Here is a 26,048-nt window from a genome sequence, read left to right as displayed (position 1 = left end):
TATACCCTACACTCTATACCCTACACTCTACACCCTACACTCTATACCTTACACAATACACTCTATACCCTACACTCTATACCATACACTCTATACCATACACTCTACACTCTATACCCTACACTCTACACCCTACACTCTATACCCTACACTCTATGCCCTACACTCTATACCCTACACTCTACACCCTACATTCTATACCCTACACTCTATACCATACACTCTATACCCTACACTCTACACCCTACACTCTACACTCTATACCCTACACTCTATACCCTACACTCTATACCCTACACTCTACACTCTATACCCTACACTCTATACCATACACTCTATACCCTGCACTCTACACTCTATACCCTACACTCCACACCCTACACTCTATACCTTACACTCTAATCCCTACACTCTACACTCTATACCCTACACTCTACACTCTTTACCCAACACTCTATACCCTACACTCTATACCCTACACTCTATACCCTACACTCTACACTCTATACCCTACACTCTACACTCTATACCCTGCACTCTATACCCTACACTCTATACCCTACACTCTATACCCTACACTCTACACTATATATCCTACACTCTATACCCTACACTCTACACTCTATACCCTACACTCTACACTCTATACCCTACACTCTATACCCTACACTCTATACCCTACACTCTATACCCTACACTCTATACCCCACACTCTATACCATACACTCTATACCCTACACTCTACACTCTATACCCTGCACTCTATACCCTACACTCTATACCCTACACTCTATACCCTACACTCTACACTATATACCCTACACTCTATACCCTACACTCTATACCCTACACTCTACACTCTATACCCTACACTCTATACCCTACACTCTTTGCCCTACACTTTATACCCTATACTCTATACCCTACACTCTATACCCCACACTCTATACCATACACTCTATACCCTACACTCTACACTCTATACCCTACACTCTATACCCTACACTCTATGCCCTACACTCTATACCCTACACTCTACACCCTACACTCTATACCCTACACTCTATACCATACACTCTATACCCTACACTCTACACTCTATACCCTACACTCTATACCCTACACTCTATACCCTACACTCTACACTCTATACCCTACACTCTATACCCTACACACTATGCCCTACACTCTATACCCTACACTCTACACCCTACACTCTATACCTTACACTCTATACCGTACACTCTATACCCTACACTCTATACCCTACACTCTACACTCTCTACCTTACACTCTCTACCCTACACTCTATACCCTACACTCTATACCCTACACTCTACACTCTATACCCTACACTCTACACTCTATACCCTACACTCTATACCCTACACTCTACACCCTACACTCTATACCCTACACTCTATACCCTACACTCTCCACTCTATACCCTACACTCTATACCCTACACTCTATACCCTACACTCTACACTCTATACCCTACACTCTATACCCTACACACTATGCCCTACACTCTATACCCTACACTCTACACCCTACACTCTATACCTTACACTCTATACCGTACACTCTATACCCTACACTCTATACCCTACACTCTATACCCTACACTCTACACCCTACACTCTATACCTTACACAATACACTCTATACCCTACACTCTATACCCTAAACTCTATACCCTACACTCTATACCATACACTCTATACCATACACTCTACACTCTATACCCTACACTCTACACCCTACACTCTATACCCTACACTCTATGCCCTACACTCTATACCCTACACTCTACACCCTACATTCTATACCCTACACTCTATACCATACACTCTATACCCTACACTCTACACCCTACACTCTACACTCTATACCCTACACTCTATACCCTACACTCTATACCCTACACTCTACACTCTATACCCTACACTCTATACCATACACTCTATACCCTGCACTCTACACTCTATACCCTACACTCCACACCCTACACTCTATACCTTACACTCTAATCCCTACACTCTACACTCTATACCCTACACTCTACACTCTTTACCCAACACTCTATACCCTACACTCTATACCCTACACTCTATACCCTACACTCTACACTCTATACCCTACACTCTACACTCTATACCCTGCACTCTATACCCTACACTCTATACCCTACACTCTATACCCTACACTCTACACTATATATCCTACACTCTATACCCTACACTCTACACTCTATACCCTACACTCTACACTCTATACCCTACACTCTATACCCTACACTCTATACCCTACACTCTATACCCTACACTCTATACCCCACACTCTATACCATACACTCTATACCCTACACTCTACACTCTATACCCTGCACTCTATACCCTACACTCTATACCCTACACTCTATACCCTACACTCTACACTATATACCCTACACTCTATACCCTACACTCTATACCCTACACTCTACACTCTATACCCTACACTCTATACCCTACACTCTTTGCCCTACACTTTATACCCTATACTCTATACCCTACACTCTATACCCCACACTCTATACCATACACTCTATACCCTACACTCTACACTCTATACCCTACACTCTATACCCTACACTCTATGCCCTATACTCTATACCCTACACTCTACACCCTACACTCTATACCCTACACTCTATACCATACACTCTATACCCTACACTCTACACTCTATACCCTACACTCTACACCCTACACTGTTGACCCTACACTCTAATCCCTACACTCTACACTCTATACCCTACACTCTACACCCTACACTCTATACCCTACACTCTATACCATACACTCTATACCCTACACTCTCCACTCTATACCCTACACTCTATACCCTACACTCTATACCCTACACTCTACACTCTATACCCTACACTCTATACCCTACACACTATGCCCTACACTCTATACCCTACACTCTACACCCTACACTCTATACCCTACACTCTATACCGTACACTCTATACCCTACACTCTATACCCTACACTCTATACCCTACACTCTACACCCTACACTCTATACCTTACACAATACACTCTATACCCTACACTCTATACCCTACACTCTATGCCCTACACTCTATACCCTACACTCTATACCATACACTCTATACCCTACACTCTATACCGTACACTCTATACCCTACACTCTATACCCTACACTCTATACCCTACACTCTACACCCTACACTCTATACCTTACACTCTATACCCTACACTCTATACCCTACACTCCAAACTCTATACCCTACACTCTACACTCTATACCCTACACTCTATACCCTACACTCTATACCCTACACTCTACACTCTATACCCTACACTCTATACCCTACACTCTATACCCTACACTCTACACTCTATACCCTACACTCTATACCCTACACTCTATACCCTACACTCTACACTCTATACCCTACACTCTATACCCTACACTCTATGCCCTACACTCTATACCCTACACTCTATACCCTACACTCTATACCCTACACTCTACACTCTATACCCTACACTCTATTCCCTACACTCTATACCCTACACTCTACACTCTGTACCCTACACTCTATACCCTACACGCTATACCCTACACTCTACACTCTATACCCTACACTCTATACCATACACTCTATGCCCTACACTCTATACCCTACACTCTATACCCTACACTCTATACCCTACACTCTACACTCTATACCCTACACTCTATACCCTACACTCTATACCCTACACTCTACACTCTATACCCTACACTCTATACCCTACACTCTATGCCCTACACTCTATACCCTACACTCTATACCCTACACTCTATACCCTACACTCTATACCCTACACTCTAAACTCTATACCCTACACTCTATACCCTACACTCTATGCCCTACACTCTATACCCTACACTCTATACCCTACACTCTATACCCTACACTCTACACTCTATACCCTACACTCTATACCCCACACTCTATACCCTACACTCTAATCCCTAAACTCTACACTCTATACCCTACACTCTATACCCTACACTCTACACTCTATACCTTACACTCTACACTCTATTCCCTACACTCTATACCCTACACTCTATACCCTACACTCTACACTCTATACCCTACACTCTATACCCTACACTCTATGCCCTATACTCTATACCCTACACTCTACACCCTACACTCTATACCCTACACTCTATACCCTACACTCTACACTCTATACCCTACACTCTATACCCTACACTCTATACCCTACACTCTACACTCTATACCCTACACTCTATACCCTACACTCTATGCCCTACACTCTATTCCCTACACTCTATACCCTACACTCTACACTCTATACCCTACACTCTATACCCTACACTCTATACCCTACACTCTAATCCCTACACTTTACACTCTATACCCTACACTCTATACCCTACACTCTACACTCTATACCTTACATTCTACACTCTATTCCCTACACTCTATACCCTACACTCTATACCCTACACTCTATACCATACACTCTATACCCAACACTCTACACCCTACACTCTATACCCTACACTCTATACCATACACTCTAAACCCTACACTCTACACTCTATACCCTACACTCTAAACTCTATACCCTACACTCTATACCCTACACTCTATACCCTACACTCTATACCCTACACTCTATACTCTACACTCTACACTCTATACCCTACACTCTACACTCTATACCCTACACTCTATACCCAACACTCTATACCCTACACTCTATACCCTACACTCTATACCCTACACTCTATACCCTACGCTCTATACCCTACACTCTACACTCTATGCCCTACACTCTACACTCTATACCCTACACTCTACACTCTATACACTACACTCTACACTCTATACCCTACACTCTATACCCTACACTCTATACCCTACACTCTACACTATATGCCCTTCACTCTACACTCTATACCTTACACTCTACACTCTATTCCCTACACTCTATACCCTACACTCTATACCCTACACCCTACACTCTCTACCCTACACTCTCTACCCTACACTCTATACCCTACACTCTATACCCTACACTCTACACTCTATACCCTACACTCTACACTCTATACCCTACACTCTATACCCTACACTCTATACCCTACACTCTACACTCTATGCCCTACACTCTACACTCTATACCCTACACTATATACCCTACACTCTATACCCTACACTCTACACTCTATACCCTACACTCTATACCCTACACTCTATGCCCTACACTCTATACCCTACACTCTATACCCTACACTCTATACCCTACACTCTATATCCTACACTCTACACTCTATACCCTACACTCTATACCCTACACTCTATACCCTACACTCTACACTCTATACCCTACACTCTATACCCTACACTCTATACCCTACACTCTACACTCTATACCCTACACTCTATACCCTACACTCTATGCCCTACACTCTACACTCTATACCCTACACTCTATACCCTACACTCTATACCCTACACTCTACACTCTATACCCTACACTCTATACCCTACACTCTATGCCCTACACTCTATACCCTACACTCTATACCCCACACTCTATACCCTACACTCTATACCCTACACTCTACACTCTATACCCTACACTCTATACCCTACACTCTATACCCTACACTCTACACTCTATACCCTACACTCTATACCCTACACTCTATGCCCTACACTCTATACCCTACACTCTATACCCTACACTCTATACCCTACACTTTACGCCCTACACTCTATACCCTACACTCTATACCCTACACTCTAATCCCTACACTCTACACTCTATACCCTACACTCTATACCCTACACTCTACACTCTATACCTTACACTCTACACTCTATTCCCTACACTCTATACCCTACATTCTATACCCTACACTCTATACCCTACACTCTATACCCAACACTCAACACCCTACACTCTATACCCTACACTCCATACCATACACTCTATACCCTACACTCTACACTCTATACCCTACACTCTAAACTCTATACCCTACACTCTATACCCTACACTCTATACCCTACACTCTATACCCTACACTCTACACTCTATACCCTACACTCTACACTCTATACCCTACACTCTATACCCTACACTCTACACTCTATACCCTACACTCTATACTCTACACTCTACACTCTATACCCTACACTCTATACCCTACACTCTATGCCCTACACTCTATACCCTACACTCTATACCCTACACTCTACACTCTATACCCTACACTCTATACCCTACACCCTACACTCTATACCCTACACTCTATACCCTACACTCTATACCCTACACTCTATACCCTACACTCTATACCCTACACTCTACACTCTATACCCTACACTCTAAACTCTATACCCTACACTCTATACCCAACACTCTATACCCTACACTCTATACCCTACACTGTATACCCTACACTCTACACTCTATACCCTACACTCTACACTCTATACCCTGCACTCTATACCCTACGCTCTATACCCTACACTCTATAACCTACACTCTACACCCTACACTCTATACCCTACACTCTATACCATACACTCTATACCCTACACTATACACTCTATACCCTACACTCTACACCCTACACTGTAGACCCTACACTCTAATCCCTACACTCTACACTCTATACCCTACACTCTATACCCTACACTCTACACTCTCTACCTTACACTCTCTACCCTACACTCTATACCCTACACTCTATACCCTACACTCTACACTCTATACCCTACACTCTACACTCTATACCCTACACTCTATACCCTACACTCTACACCCTACACTCTATACCCTACACTCTATACCCTACACTCTCCACTCTATACCCTACACTCTATACCCTACACTCTATACCCTACACTCTACACTCTATACCCTACACTCTATACCCTACACACTATGCCCTACACTCTATACCCTACACTCTACACCCTACACTCTATACCTTACACTCTATACCGTACACTCTATACCCTACACTCTATACCCTACACTCTACACCCTACACTCTATACCTTACACAATACACTCTATACCCTACACTCTATACCCTAAACTCTATACCCTACACTCTATACCATACACTCTATACCATACACTCTACACTCTATACCCTACACTCTACACCCTACACTCTATACCCTACACTCTATGCCCTACACTCTATACCCTACACTCTACACCCTACATTCTATACCCTACACTCTATACCATACACTCTATACCCTACACTCTACACCCTACACTCTACACTCTATACCCTACACTCTATACCCTACACTCTATACCCTACACTCTACACTCTATACCCTACACTCTATACCATACACTCTATACCTTACACTCTAATCCCTACACTCTACACTCTATACCCTACACTCTACACTCTTTACCCAACACTCTATACCCTACACTCTATACCCTACACTCTATACCCTACACTCTACACTCTATACCCTACACTCTACACTCTATACCCTGCACTCTATACCCTACACTCTACACTCTATACCCTACACTCTATACCCTACACTCTATACCCTACACTCTACACTCTATACCCTACACTCTATACCATACACTCTATACCCTACACTCTACACCCTACACTCTACACTCTATACCCTACACTCTATACCCTACACTCTATACCCTACACTCTACACTCTATACCCTACACTCTATACCATACACTCTATACCCTGCACTCTACACTCTATACCCTACACTCCACACCCTACACTCTATACCTTACACTCTAATCCCTACACTCTACACTCTATACCCTACACTCTACACTCTTTACCCAACACTCTATACCCTACACTCTATACCCTACACTCTATACCCTACACTCTACACTCTATACCCTACACTCTACACTCTATACCCTGCACTCTATACCCTACACTCTATACCCTACACTCTATACCCTACACTCTACACTATATATCCTACACTCTATACCCTACACTCTACACTCTATACCCTACACTCTACACTCTATACCCTACACTCTATACCCTACACTCTATACCCTACACTCTATACCCTACACTCTATACCCCACACTCTATACCATACACTCTATACCCTACACTCTACACTCTATACCCTGCACTCTATACCCTACACTCTATACCCTACACTCTATACCCTACACTCTACACTATATACCCTACACTCTATACCCTACACTCTATACCCTACACTCTACACTCTATACCCTACACTCTATACCCTACACTCTTTGCCCTACACTTTATACCCTATACTCTATACCCTACACTCTATACCCCACACTCTATACCATACACTCTTTACCCTACACTCTACACTCTATACCCTACACTCTATACCCTATACTCTATGCCCTATACTCTATACCCTACACTCTACACCCTACACTCTATACCCTACACTCTATACCATACACTCTATACCCTACACTCTACACTCTATACCCTACACTCTACACCCTACACTGTTGACCCTACACTCTAATCCCTACACTCTACACTCTATACCCTACACTCTACACCCTACACTCTATACCCTACACTCTATACCATACACTCTATACCCTACACTCTCCACTCTATACCCTACACTCTATACCCTACACTCTATACCCTACACTCTACACTCTATACCCTACACTCTATACCCTACACACTATGCCCTACACTCTATACCCTACACTCTACACCCTACACTCTATACCCTACACTCTATACCGTACACTCTATACCCTACACTCTATACCCTACACTCTATACCCTACACTCTACACCCTACACTCTATACCTTACACAATACACTCTATACCCTACACTCTATACCCTACACTCTATGCCCTACACTCTATACCCTACACTCTATACCATACACTCTATACCCTACACTCTATACCGTACACTCTATACCCTACACTCTATACCCTACACTCTATACCCTACACTCTACACCCTACACTCTATACCTTACACTCTATACCCTACACTCTATACCCTACACTCCAAACTCTATACCCTACACTCTACACTCTATACCCTACACTCTATACCCTACACTCTATACCCTACACTCTACACTCTATACCCTACACTCTATACCCTACACTCTATACCCTACACTCTACACTCTATACCCTACACTCTATACCCTACACTCTATACCCTACACTCTACACTCTATACCCTACACTCTATACCCTACACTCTATGCCCTACACTCTATACCCTACACTCTATACCCTACACTCTATACCCTACACTCTACACTCTATACCCTACACTCTATTCCCTACACTCTATACCCTACACTCTACACTCTGTACCCTACACTCTATACCCTACACTCTATACCCTACACTCTACACTCTATACCCTACACTCTATACCCTACACTCTATGCCCTACACTCTATACCCTACACTCTATACCCTACACTCTATACCCTACACTCTACACTCTATACCCTACACTCTATTCCCTACACTCTATACCCTACACTCTACACTCTGTACCCTACACTCTATACCCTACACGCTATACCCTACACTCTACACTCTATACCCTACACTCTATACCATACACTCTATGCCCTACACTCTATACCCTACACTCTATACCCTACACTCTATACCCTACACTCTACACTCTATACCCTACACTCTATACCCTACACTCTATACCCTACACTCTACACTCTATACCCTACACTCTATACCCTACACTCTATGCCCTACACTCTATACCCTACACTCTATACCCTACACTCTATACCCTACACTCTATACCCTACACTCTAAACTCTATACCCTACACTCTATACCCTACACTCTATGCCCTACACTCTATACCCTACACTCTATACCCTACACTCTATACCCTACACTCTACACTCTATACCCTACACTCTATACCCCACACTCTATACCCTACACTCTAATCCCTACACTCTACACTCTATACCCTACACTCTATACCCTACACTCTACACTCTATACCTTACACTCTACACTCTATTCCCTACACTCTATACCCTACACTCTATACCCTACACTCTACACTCTATACCCTACACTCTATACCCTACACTCTATGCCCTATACTCTACACCCTACACTCTACACCCTACACTCTATACCCTACACTCTATACCCTACACTCTACACTCTATACCCTACACTCTATACCCTACACTCTATACCCTACACTCTACACTCTATACCCTACACTCTATACCCTACACTCTATGCCCTACACTCTATTCCCTACACTCTATACCCTACACTCTACACTCTATACCCTACACTCTATACCCTACACTCTATACCCTACACTCTAATCCCTACACTTTACACTCTATACCCTACACTCTATACCCTACACTCTACACTCTATACCTTACATTCTACACTCTATTCCCTACACTCTATACCCTACACTCTATACCCTACACTCTATACCATACACTCTATACCCAACACTCTACACCCTACACTCTATACCCTACACTCTATACCATACACTCTATACCCTACACTCTACACTCTATACCCTACACTCTAAACTCTATACCCTACACTCTATACCCTACACTCTATACCCTACACTCTATACCCTACACTCTATACTCTACACTCTACACTCTATACCCTACACTCTACACTCTATACCCTACACTCTATACCCAACACTCTATACCCTACACTCTATACCCTACACTCTATACCCTACACTCTATACCCTACGCTCTATACCCTACACTCTACACTCTATGCCCTACACTCTACACTCTATACCCTACACTCTACACTCTATACACTACACTCTACACTCTATACCCTACACTCTATACCCTACACTCTATACCCTACACTCTACACTATATGCCCTTCACTCTACACTCTATACCTTACACTCTACACTCTATTCCCTACACTCTATACCCTACACTCTATACCCTACACCCTACACTCTCTACCCTACACTCTCTACCCTACACTCTATACCCTACACTCTATACCCTACACTCTACACTCTATACCCTACACTCTACACTCTATACCCTACACTCTATACCCTACACTCTATACCCTACACTCTACACTCTATGCCCTACACTCTACACTCTATACCCTACACTATATACCCTACACTCTATACCCTACACTCTACACTCTATACCCTACACTCTATACCCTACACTCTATGCCCTACACTCTATACCCTACACTCTATACCCTACACTCTATACCCTACACTCTATATCCTACACTCTACACTCTATACCCTACACTCTATACCCTACACTCTATACCCTACACTCTACACTCTATACCCTACACTCTATACCCTACACTCTATACCCTACACTCTACACTCTATACCCTACACTCTATACCCTACACTCTATGCCCTACACTCTACACTCTATACCCTACACTCTATACCCTACACTCTATACCCTACACTCTACACTCTATACCCTACACTCTATACCCTACACTCTATGCCCTACACTCTATACCCTACACTCTATACCCCACACTCTATACCCTACACTCTATACCCTACACTCTACACTCTATACCCTACACTCTATACCCTACACTCTATACCCTACACTCTACACTCTATACCCTACACTCTATACCCTACACTCTATGCCCTACACTCTATACCCTACACTCTATACCCTACACTCTATACCCTACACTCTACGCCCTACACTCTATACCCTACACTCTATACCCTACACTCTAATCCCTACACTCTACACTCTATACCCTACACTCTATACCCTACACTCTACACTCTATACCTTACACTCTACACTCTATTCCCTACACTCTATACCCTACATTCTATACCCTACACTCTATACCCTACACTCTATACCCAACACTCAACACCCTACACTCTATACCCTACACTCCATACCATACACTCTATACCCTACACTCTACACTCTATACCCTACACTCTAAACTCTATACCCTACACTCTATACCCTACACTCTATACCCTACACTCTATACCCTACACTCTACACTCTATACCCTACACTCTACACTCTATACCCTACACTCTATACCCTACACTCTACACTCTATACCCTACACTCTATACTCTACACTCTACACTCTATACCCTACACTCTATACCCTACACTCTATGCCCTACACTCTATACCCTACACTCTATACCCTACACTCTACACTCTATACCCTACACTCTATACCCTACACCCTACACTCTATACCCTACACTCTATACCCTACACTCTATACCCTACACTCTATACCCTACACTCTATACCCTACACTCTACACTCTATACCCTACACTCTAAACTCTATACCCTACACTCTATACCCAACACTCTATACCCTACACTCTATACCCTACACTGTATACCCTACACTCTACACTCTATACCCTACACTCTACACTCTATACCCTGCACTCTATACCCTACGCTCTATACCCTACACTCTATAACCTACACTCTACACCCTACACTCTATACCCTACACTCTATACCATACACTCTATACCCTACACTATACACTCTATACCCTACACTCTACACCCTACACTGTAGACCCTACACTCTAATCCCTACACTCTACACTCTATACCCTACACTCTATACCCTACACTCTACACTCTCTACCTTACACTCTCTACCCTACACTCTATACCCTACACTCTATACCCTACACTCTACACTCTATACCCTACACTCTACACTCTATACCCTACACTCTATACCCTACACTCTACGCCCTACACTCTATACCCTACACTCTATACCCTACACTCTCCACTCTATACCCTACACTCTATACCCTACACTCTATACCCTACACTCTACACTCTATACCCTACACTCTATACCCTACACACTATGCCCTACACTCTATACCCTACACTCTACACCCTACACTCTATACCTTACACTCTATACCGTACACTCTATACCCTACACTCTATACCCTACACTCTATACCCTACACTCTACACCCTACACTCTATACCTTACACAATACACTCTATACCCTACACTCTATACCCTAAACTCTATACCCTACACTCTATACCATACACTCTATACCATACACTCTACACTCTATACCCTACACTCTACACCCTACACTCTATACCCTACACTCTATGCCCTACACTCTATACCCTACACTCTACACCCTACATTCTATACCCTACACTCTATACCATACACTCTATACCCTACACTCTACACCCTACACTCTACACTCTATACCCTACACTCTATACCCTACACTCTATACCCTACACTCTACACTCTATACCCTACACTCTATACCATACACTCTATACCTTACACTCTAATCCCTACACTCTACACTCTATACCCTACACTCTACACTCTTTACCCAACACTCTATACCCTACACTCTATACCCTACACTCTACACCCTACACTCTATACCTTACACAATACACTCTATACCCTACACTCTATACCCTAAACTCTATACCCTACACTCTATACCATACACTCTATACCATACACTCTACACTCTATACCCTACACTCTACACCCTACACTCTATACCCTACACTCTATGCCCTACACTCTATACCCTACACTCTACACCCTACATTCTATACCCTACACTCTATACCATACACTCTATACCCTACACTCTACACCCTACACTCTACACTCTATACCCTACACTCTATACCCTACACTCTATACCCTACACTCTACACTCTATACCCTACACTCTATACCATACACTCTATACCTTACACTCTAATCCCTACACTCTACACTCTATACCCTACACTCTACACTCTTTACCCAACACTCTATACCCTACACTCTATACCCTACACTCTATACCCTACACTCTACACTCTATACCCTACACTCTACACTCTATACCCTGCACTCTATACCCTACACTCTATACCCTACACTCTATACCCTACACTCTACACTATATATCCTACACTCTATACCCTACACTCTACACTCTATACCCTACACTCTACACTCTATACCCTACACTCTATACCCTACACTCTATACCCTACACTCTATACCCTACACTCTATACCCCACACTCTATACCATACACTCTATACCCTACACTCTACACTCTATACCCTGCACTCTATACCCTACACTCTATACCCTACACTCTATACCCTACACTCTACACTATATACCTTACACTCTATACCCTACACTCTATACCCTACACTCTACACTCTATACCCTACACTCTATACCCTACACTCTTTGCCCTACACTTTATACCCTATACTCTATACCCTACACTCTATACCCCACACTCTATACCATACACTCTATACCCTACACTCTACACTCTATACCCTACACTCTATACCCTACACTCTATGCCCTACACTCTATACCCTACACTCTACACCCTACACTCTATACCCTACACTCTATACCATACACTCTATACCCTACACTCTACACTCTATACCCTACACTCTACACCCTACACTGTTGACCCTACACTCTAATCCCTACACTCTACACTCTATACCCTACACTCTACACCCTACACTCTATACCCTACACTCTATACCATACACTCTATACCCTACACTCTCCACTCTATACCCTACACTCTATACCCTACACTCTATACCCTACACTCTACACTCTATACCCTACACTCTATACCCTACACACTATGCCCTACACTCTATACCCTACACTCTACACCCTACACTCTATACCCTACACTCTATACCGTACACTCTATACCCTACACTCTATACCCTACACTCTATACCCTACACTCTACACCCTACACTCTATACCTTACACAATACACTCTATACCCTACACTCTATACCCTACACTCTATGCCCTACACTCTATACCCTACACTCTATACCATACACTCTATACCCTACACTCTATACCGTACACTCTATACCCTACACTCTATACCCTACACTCTATACCCTACACTCTACACCCTACACTCTATACCTTACACTCTATACCCTACACTCTATACCCTACACTCTAAACTCTATACCCTACACTCTACACTCTATACCCTACACTCTATACCCTACACTCTATACCCTACACTCTACACTCTATACCCTACACTCTATACCCTACACTCTATACCCTACACTCTACACTCTATACCCTACACTCTATACCCTACACTCTATACCCTACACTCTACACTCTATACCCTACACTCTATACCCTACACTCTATGCCCTACACTCTATACCCTACACTCTATACCCTACACTCTATACCCTACACTCTATACCCTACACTCTATTCCCTACACTCTATACCCTACACTCTACACTCTGTACCCTACACTCTATACCCTACACGCTATACCCTACACTCTACACTCTATACCCTACACTCTATACCATACACTCTATGCCCTACACTCTATACCCTACACTCTATACCCTACACTCTATACCCTACACTCTACACTCTATACCCTACACTCTATACCCTACACTCTATACCCTACACTCTACACTCTATACCCTACACTCTATACCCTACACTCTATGCCCTACACTCTATACCCTACACTCTATACCCTACACTCTATACCCTACACTCTATACCCTACACTCTAAACTCTATACCCTACACTCTATACCCTACACTCTATGCCCTACACTCTATACCCTACACTCTATACCCTACACTCTATACCCTACACTCTACACTCTATACCCTACACTCTATACCCCACACTCTATACCCTACACTCTAATCCCTACACTCTACACTCTATACCCTACACTCTATACCCTACACTCTACACTCTATACCTTACACTCTACACTCTATTCCCTACACTCTATACCCTACACTCTATACCCTACACTCTACACTCTATACCCTACACTCTATACCCTACACTCTATGCCCTATACTCTATACCCTACACTCTACACCCTACACTCTATACCCTACACTCTATACCCTACACTCTACACTCTATACCCTACACTCTATACCCTACACTCTATACCCTACACTCTACACTCTATACCCTACACTCTATATCCTACACTCTATGCCCTACACTCTATTCCCTACACTCTATACCCTACACTCTACACTCTATACCCTACTCTCTATACCCTACACTCTATACCCTACACTCTAATCCCTACACTCTACACTCTATACCCTACACTCTATACCCTACACTCTACACTCTATACCTTACATTCTACACTCTATTCCCTACACTCTATACCCTACACTCTATACCCTACACTCTATACCATACACTCTATACCCAACACTCTACACCCTACACTCTATACCCTACACTCTATACCATACACTCTATACCCTACACTCTACACTCTATACCCTACACTCTAAACTCTATACCCTACACTCTATACCCTACACTCTATACCCTACACTCTATACCCTACACTCTATACTCTACACTCTACACTCTATACCCTACACTCTACACTCTATACCCTACACTCTATACCCAACACTCTATACCCTACACTCTATACCCTACACTCTATACCCTATACTCTATACCCTACGCTCTATACCCTACACTCTACACTCTATGCCCTACACTCTACACTCTATACCCTACACTCTACACTCTATACACTACACTCTACACTCTATACCCTACACTCTATACCCTACACTCTATACCCTACACTCTACACTATATGCCCTTCACTCTACACTCTATACCTTACACTCTACACTCTATTCCCTACACTCTATACCCTACACTCTATACCCTACACCCTACACTCTCTACCCTACACTCTCTACCCTACACTCTATACCCTACACTCTATACCCTACACTCTACAATCTATACCCTACACTCTACACTCTATACCCTACACTCTATACCCTACACTCTATACCCTACACTCTACACTCTATGCCCTACACTCTACACTCTATACCCTACACTATATACCCTACACTCTATACCCTACACTCTACACTCTATACCCTACACTCTATACCCTACACTCTATGCCCTACACTCTATACCCTACACTCTATACCCTACACTCTATACCCTACACTCTATATCCTACACTCTACACTCTATACCCTACACTCTATACCCTACACTCTATACCCTACACTCTACACTCTATACCCTACACTCTATACCCTACACTCTATACCCTACACTCTACACTCTATACCCTACACTCTATACCCTACACTCTATGCCCTACACTCTACACTCTATACCCTACACTCTATACCCTACACTCTATACCCTACACTCTACACTCTATACCCTACACTCTATACCCTACACTCTATGCCCTACACTCTATACCCTACACTCTATACCCCACACTCTATACCCTACACTCTATACCCTACACTCTACACTCTATACCCTACACTCTATACCCTACACTCTATACCCTACACTCTACACTCTATACCCTACACTCTATACCCTACACTCTATGCCCTACACTCTATACCCTACACTCTATACCCTACACTCTATACCCTACACTCTACACTCTATGCCCTACACTCTATACCCTACACTCTATACCCTACACTCTAATCCCTACACTCTACACTCTATACCCTACACTCTATACCCTACACTCTACACTCTATACCTTACACTCTACACTCTATTCCCTACACTCTATACCCTACACTCTATACCCTACACTCTATACCCTACACTCTATACCCAACACTCAACACCCTACACTCTATACCCTACACTCCATACCATACACTCTATACCCTACACTCTACACTCTATACCCTACACTCTAAACTCTATACCCTACACTCTATACCCTACACTCTATACCCTACACTCTATACCCTACACTCTACACTCTATACCCTACACTCTACACTCTATACCCTACACTCTATACCCTACACTCTATACCCTACACTCTACACTCTATACCCTACACTCTATACTCTACACTCTACACTCTATACCCTACACTCTATACCCTACACTCTATGCCCTACACTCTATACCCTACACTCTATACCCTACACTCTACACTCTATACCCTACACTCTATACCCTACACCCTACACTCTATACCCTACACTCTATACGCTACACTCTATACCCTACACTCTATACCCTACACTCTATACCCTACACTCTACACTCTATACCCTACACTCTATACCCTACACTCTATACCCTACACTCTATACCCTACACTCTACACTCTATACCCTACACTCTATAACATACACTCTATACCCTACACTATATACCCTACACTCTACACTCTATACCCTACACTCTATACCATACAATCTATACCCTACACTCTATACCATACACGCTATACAATACACTCTATACCCTACACTCTACACCCTACACTCTATACATTACACTCTATACCCTACACTCTATACCCTACAATCTAAACTCTATACCCTACACTCTACACCCTACACTCTATAACATACACTCTATACCCTACACTCTATACCCTACACTCTATACCATACACTCTACACTCTATACCCTACACTCTATACCATACACTCTACACCATATACTCTATAGCATACACTCTATACCCTACACTCTATACCCTACACTCTATACCCTACACTCTATACAATACACTATGCACTATATACCCTACACTCTACACTTTATACCCTACACTCTATACCCTACACTCTATACCCTACACTCTATACCCTACACTCTACACTCTATACACTACACTCCATAGCCTACACTCTACAATCTATACCCTTCACTCTATACCCTACACTCTATAGCCTACAGTCTATACCCTACACTCTATACCCTACACTCTACACTCTATACCTTACACTCTACACTCTATTCCCTACACTCTATACCCTACACTCTATACCCTACACTTTATACCCTACACTCTATAGCCTACACTCTACACAATACACTCTATACCCCACACTCTATACCATACACTCTATACCCTACACTCTACACTCTATACCCTACACTCTACACCCTACACTCTATACCCTACACTCTAATCCCTACACTCTACACTCTATACCCTACACTGTATACCCTACACTCTACACTCTATACCTTACACTCTACACTCTATTCCCTACACTCTATACCCTACACTCTATACCCTACACTCTATACCCTACACTCTACACTACATACCCTACACTCTATACCATACACTCTATACCCTACACTCTACACTCTATACCCTACACTCTATACCCTACACTCTTTGCCCTACACTCTATACCCTACACTCTATACCCTACACTCTATACCCTACACTCTATACCATACACTCTATACCCTACACTCTACACTCTATACCCTACACTCTACACCCTACACTCTATACCCTACACTCTATGCCCTACACTCTATACCCTACACTCTACACCCTACATTCTATACCCTACACTCTATACCATACACTCTATACCCTACACTCTACACTCTATACCCTACACTCTACACTCTACACTCTATACCCTACACTCTAATCCCTACACTCTACACTCTATACCCTACACTCTATACCCTACACTCTACACTCTCTACCCTACACTCTCTACCCTCCACTCTATACCCTACACTGTACACTCTATACCCTACACTCTACACTCTATACCCTACACTCTATACCCTACACTCTATACCCTACACTCTATACCCTACACTCTACACTCTATACCCTACACTCTATGCCCTACACTCTATACCCTACACTCTACACCCTACACTCTATACCCTAAACTCTATACCATACACTCTATACCCTGCACTCTACACTCTATACTCTACACTCTACACTCTAATCCCTACACTCTACACTCTATACCCTACACTCTACACTCTTTACTCAACACTCTTTACCCTACACTCTATACCCTACACTCTATACCCTACACTCTATACCCTACACTCTACACTCTATACCCTACACTCTACACTCTATACCCTGCACTCTATACCCTACACTCTATACCCTACACTCTATACCCTACACTCTACACTATATACCCTACACTCTATAACCTACACTCTATACCCTACACTCTACACTCTATACCCTACACTCTATACCCTACACTCTTTGCCCTACACTCTATACCCCACACTCTATACCATACACTCTATACCCTACACTCTACACTCTATACCCTACACTCTGTACCCTACAATCTATGCCCTACACTCTATACCCTACACTCTACACCCTACACTCTATACCCTACACTCTATACCATACACTCTATACCCTACACTCTACACTCAATACCCTACACTCTACACCCTACACTCTATACCCTACACTCTAATCCCTACACTCTACACTCTATACCCTACACTCTATACCCTACACTCTACACTCTCTACCTTACACTCTCTACCCTACACTCTATACCCTACACTCTATACCCTACACTCTACACTCTATACCCTACACTCTACACTCTATACCCTACACTCTATACCCTAAACTCTCCACTCTATACCCTACACTCTATACCCTACACTCTATACCCTACACTCTACACTCTATACCCAACACTCTATACCCTACACCCTATGCCCTACACTCTATACCCTACACTCTACACCCTACACTCTATACCGTGCACTCTATACCCTACACTTTATACCCTACACTCTATACCCTACACTCTACACCCTACACTCTATACCTTACACTCTACACTCTATACCCTACACTCTATACCCTACACCCTATGCCCTACACTCTATACCCTACACTCTATACCATACACTCTATACCCTACACTCTATACCGTACACTCTATACCCTACACGCTATACCCTACACTCTATACCCTACACTCTACACCCTACACTCTATACCTTACACTCTATACCCTACACTCTATACCCTACACTCTAAACTCTATACCCTACACTCTACACTCTATACCCTACACTCTATACCCTACACTCTATACCCTACACTCTATACCTAACACTCTACACTCTATACCCTACACTCTATACCCTACACTCTATACCTACACTCTACACTCTATACCCTACACTCTATACCCTACACTCTATACCCTACACTCTACACTCTATACACTACACTCTATACCCTACACTCTATACCCTACACTCTATACCCTACACTCTATACCCTACACTCTATACCCTACACTCTACACTCTATACCCTACACTCTATACCCTACACTCTACACTCTATACCCTACACTCTATACCCTACACTCTACACTCTATACCCTACACTCTATACCCTACACTCTATGCCCTACACTCTATACCCTACACTCTATACCCTTCACTCTATACCCTACACTCTACACTCTATACCCTACACTCTATACCCTACACATTATACCCTACACTCTACACTCTATACCCTACACTCTATACCCTACACTCTATGCCCTACACTCTATACCCTACACTCTATACCCTACACTCTATACCCTACACTCTATTTCCTACACTCTATACCCTACACTCTACACTCTATACCCTACACTCTATACCCTACACTCTATACCCTACACTCTAAACTCTATACCCTACACTCTATACCCTACACTCTATGCCCTACACTCTATACCCTACACTCTATACCCTACACTCTATACCCTACACTCTACACTACATACCCTACACTCTATACCATACACTCTATACCCTACACTCTACACTCTATACCCTACACTCTATACCCTACACTCTTTGCCCTACACTCTATACCCTACACTCTATACCCTACACTCTATACCCTACACTCTATACCATACACTCTATACCCTACACTCTACACTCTATACCCTACACTCTACACCCTACACTCTATACCCTACACTCTATGCCCTACACTCCATACCCTACACTCTACACCCTACATTCTATACCCTACACTCTATACCATACACTCTATACCCTACACTCTACACTCTATACCCTACACTCTACACCCTACACTCTATACCCTACACTCTAATCCCTACACTCTACACTCTATACCCTACACTCTATACCCTACACTCTACACTCTCTACCCTACACTCTCTACCCTACACTCTATACCCTACACTGTACACTCTATACCCTACACTCTACACTCTATACCCTACACTCTATACCCTACACTCTATACCCTACACTCTATACCCTACACTCTACACTCTATACCCTACACTCTATGCCCTACACTCTATACCCTACACTCTACACCCTACACTCTATACCCTACACTCTATACCATACACTCTATACCCTGCACTCTACACTCTATACTCTACACTCTACACCCTACACTCTAATCCCTACACTCTACACTCTATACCCTACACTCTACACTCTTTACCCAACACTCTTTACCCTACACTCTATACCCTACACTCTATACCCTACACTCTATACCCTACACTCTACACTCTATACCCTACACTCTACACTCTATACCCTCCACTCTATACCCTACACTCTATACCCTACACTCTATACCCTACACTCTACACTATATACCCTACACTCTATAACCTACACTCTATACCCTACACTCTACACTCTATACCCTACACTCTATACCCTACACTCTTTGCCCTACACTCTATACCCCACACTCTATACCATACACTCTATACCCTACACTCTACACTCTATACCCTACACTCTATACCCTACAATCTATGCCCTACACTCTATACCCTACACTCTACACCCTACACTCTATACCCTACACTCTATACCATACACTCTATACCCTACACTCTACACTCTATACCCTACACTCTACACCCTACACTCTATACCCTACACTCTAATCCCTACACTCTACACTCTATACCCTACACTCTATACCCTACACTCTACACTCTCTACCTTACACTCTCTACCCTACACTCTATACCCTACACTCTATACCCTACACTCTACACTCTATACCCTACACTCTACACTCTATACCCTACACGCTATACCCTACACTCTCCACTCTATACCCTACACTCTATACCCTACACTCTATACCCTACACTCTACACTCTATACCCTACACTCTATACCCTACACCCTATGCCCTACACTCTATACCCTACACTCTACACCCTACACTCTATACCGTGCACTCTATACCCTACACTCTATACCCTACACTCTATACCCTACACTCTACACCCTACACTCTATACCTTACACTCTACACTCTATACCCTACACTCTATACCCTACACACTATGCCCTACACTCTATACCCTACACTCTATACCATACACTCTATACCCTACACTCTATACCGTACACTCTATACCCTACACTCTATACCCTACACTCTATACCCTACACTCTACACCCTACACTCTATACCTTACACTCTATACCCTACACTCTATACCCTACACTCTAAACTCTATACCCTACACTCTACACTCTATACCCTACACTCTATACCCTACACTCTATACCCTACACTCTACACTCTATACCCTACACTCTATACCCTACACTCTATACCTACACTCTACACTCTATACCCTACACTCTATACCCTACACTCTATACCCTACACTCTACACTCTATACCCTACTCTCTATACCCTACACTCTATGCCCTACACTCTATACCCTACACTCTATACCCTACACTCTATACCCTACACTCTACACTCTATACCCTACACTCTATACCCTACACTCTACACTCTATACCCTACACTCTATACCCTACACTCTACACTCTATACCCTACACTCTATACCCTACACTCTATGCCCTACACTCTATACCCTACACCTTATGCCCTACACTCTATACCCTACACTCTATACCCTTCACTCTATACCCTACACTCTACACTCTATACCCTACACTCTATACCCTACACATTATACCCTACACTCTACACTCTATACCCTACACTCTATACCCTACACTCTATGCCCTACACTCCATACCCTACACTCTATACCCTACACTCTATACCCTACACTCTATTTCCTACACTCTATACCCTTCACTCTACACTCTATACCCTACACTCTATACCCTACACTCTATACCCTACACTCTAAACTCTATACCCTACACTCTATACCCTACACTCTATGCCCTACACTCTATACCCTACACTCTATACCCTACACTCTATACCCTACACTCTACACTCTATACATTACACTCTATACCCTACACTCTATACCCTACACTCTAATCCCTACACTCTACACTCTATACCCTACACTCTATACCCTACACTCTACACTCTATACCTTACACTCTACACTCTATTCCCTACACTCTATACCCTACACTCTATACCCTACACTTTATACCCTACACTCTATACCCAACACTCTACACCCTACACTCTATACCCTACACTTTATACCCTACACTCTATACCCTACACTCTATACCCTACACTCTACACTCTATACCCTACACTCTACACTCTATACCCTACACTTTATACCCTACACTCTATACCCTACACTCTATACCCTACACTCTATACCCTACACTCTATACCTTACACTCTACACTCTATGCCCTACACTCTACACTCTATACCCTACACTCTACACTCTATACCCTACACTCTACACTCTATACCCTACACTCTATACCCTACACTCTATACCCTACACTCTATACCCTACACTCTACACTCTATGCCCTACACTCTACACTCTATACCTCACACTCTACACTCTATTCCCTACACTCTATACCCTACAGTCTACACTCTCTACCCTACACTCTCTACCCTACACTCTATACCCTACACTCTATACCCTACACTCTACACTCTATACCCTACACTCTATACCCTACACTCTATACCCTACACTCTACATTCTATACCCTACACTCTATACCCTACACTCTTTGCCCTACACTCTATACCCTACACTCTATACCCTACACTCTATACCCCACACTCTATACCATACACTCTATACCCTACACTCTACACTCTATACCCTACACTCTATACCCTACACTCAATACCCTACACTCTACACGCTATACCCTACACTCTACACTCTATACCCTGCACTCAATACCCTACACTCTATACCCTACACTCTACACTATATACCCTACACTCTATACCCTACACTCTATACCCTACACTCTACACTCTATACCCTACACTCTATACCCTACACTCTTTGCCCTACACTCTATACCCTACACTCTACACCCTACACTCTATACCCCACACTCTATACCATACACTCTATACCCTACACTCTACACTCTATACCCTACACTCTACACCCTACACTCTACACTCTATACACTACACTCTATACCCTACACTCTATACCCTACACTCTATACCCTACACTCTATACCCTACACTGTATACCCTACACTCTACACTCTATACCCTACACTCTATACCCTACACTCTACACTCTATACCCTACACTCTATACCCTACACTCTACACTCTATACCCTACACTCTATACCCTACACTCTATGCCCTACACTCTATACCCTACACTCTATACCCTTCACTCTATACCCTACACTCTACACTCTATACCCTACACTCTATACCCTACACATTATACCCTACACTCTACACTCTATACCCTACACTCTATACCCTACACTCTATGCCCTACACTCTATACCCTACACTCTATACCCTACACTCTATACCCTACACTCTATTTCCTACACTCTATACCCTACACTCTACACTCTATACCCTACACTCTATACCCTACACTCTATACCCTACACTCTAAACTCTATACCCTACACTCTATACCCTACACTCTATGCCCTACACTCTATACCCTACACTCTATACCCTACACTCTATACCCTACACTCTACACTACATACCCTAC

This window comes from Ranitomeya imitator, chromosome 6 (genome assembly GCF_032444005.1).
Source record: "Ranitomeya imitator isolate aRanImi1 chromosome 6, aRanImi1.pri, whole genome shotgun sequence".
In the NCBI taxonomy this organism is placed as follows: Eukaryota; Metazoa; Chordata; class Amphibia; order Anura; family Dendrobatidae; genus Ranitomeya; species Ranitomeya imitator.
Note: the sequence above shows the minus strand (reverse complement) of the source record.